At 36.1% G+C, this 1141-nt stretch overlaps 1 pseudogene; it reads left to right on the top strand.

Annotated features, from left to right (window-relative positions):
* Positions 1–374: 374 nt before the first annotated feature.
* LOC124895429 lies at positions 375–1125 on the top strand (annotated as a pseudogene).
* The last annotated feature ends 16 nt before the right edge of the window (positions 1126–1141 follow it).

Here is a 1141-nt window from a genome sequence, read left to right as displayed (position 1 = left end):
ACACAGGCCTGAGATACCCCTGCCACTCCCCAACCCACTAGTGATATTGCCCGCTCAGTGTAAGATAATACATTTAAGTGAATGCTCAGGGTCAATATCAATTTTCACACCTTTACAAGGGCCTTAAGGCTATCGAAAGGGTAACCGATGGCAGTGGCTAATGTAGAAAATCCTGCAGCAATAACTACATGCATTGCAAATATTGGATTCTTCAAAAGTTCGTTCATTTGATAGATTAACGTGGATAACTGCGTGTTGCAATTAATCGTCTCCTCAAGTCACAATCAATATATTCAGTGATTCATAATTCCCTGCAATTCCATTAGATTGGCACAAAGAGTTAGTACTTCAAATGCGCTATCAAGTTGGTCACCATGAACGTTAACACTAACGTCGTTAAGAAATCTCATGGGCGGAGGAAAATTGCAATCAAGCCAATTGACAATCAGAAGAGTAGACATGTTATTTTCTCAAAACTTGTTTAGGACTTTCAAAAAAGATAGTGAACTTTGCATATTAACTGGTGCAGAAATTGTTATTGTGGTTCAGTCTTTAAAGCGCCAACGTCTTTTCACTTTCGGTCATCCTAGTGCTGATGCTGTTATTGACCGTTACATCACTGGAATACCAACTTCTTCGTTGTCATCATTGACCACTGATGAATTCAACTTGCAACAAAATAACCAGTATTATTCTCATATGTGTAAAGATAGGGAAGCCGAGAAGAAGAAGAAAGAGAATATTGAAGAAGAGAAGTTGGTGAATATTGATGATAATAATAATGGGGGATATTGGTGGAATGAACCAATTGATACTAAGGGTATTGATAAACTTGAAGAATTTATGGTTGCATTGGAAAATTTGAAAAGGAACGTAACAACAAGGGTTGATGAATTGAGTATGTTAAATGGATCTTCTTCGTCGAATTCAACGATGAAAATAGCAAGATTTGGAGCTGAGGATCAATTTTTGAATCAGGTTGCAATTGATTATTGTTCTTCAATTGTTCCTTATGAACTCAATAACTCAGGAGATGGCCAATTTTGAAGCAATTAGTAGTTAGTACTAATATTAAAGCATTATTAGCTACTAAGTAAGCATGTTTTTGTTTTTATTTTCCTTTTCTTGTTCATGAAGTAGT

Source organism: Capsicum annuum, unplaced genomic scaffold, assembly GCF_002878395.1.
Source record: "Capsicum annuum cultivar UCD-10X-F1 unplaced genomic scaffold, UCD10Xv1.1 ctg82044, whole genome shotgun sequence".
Classification (NCBI taxonomy): Eukaryota; Viridiplantae; Streptophyta; class Magnoliopsida; order Solanales; family Solanaceae; genus Capsicum; species Capsicum annuum.
Note: the sequence above shows the minus strand (reverse complement) of the source record. Positions and strands in the feature narration are given on the sequence as shown.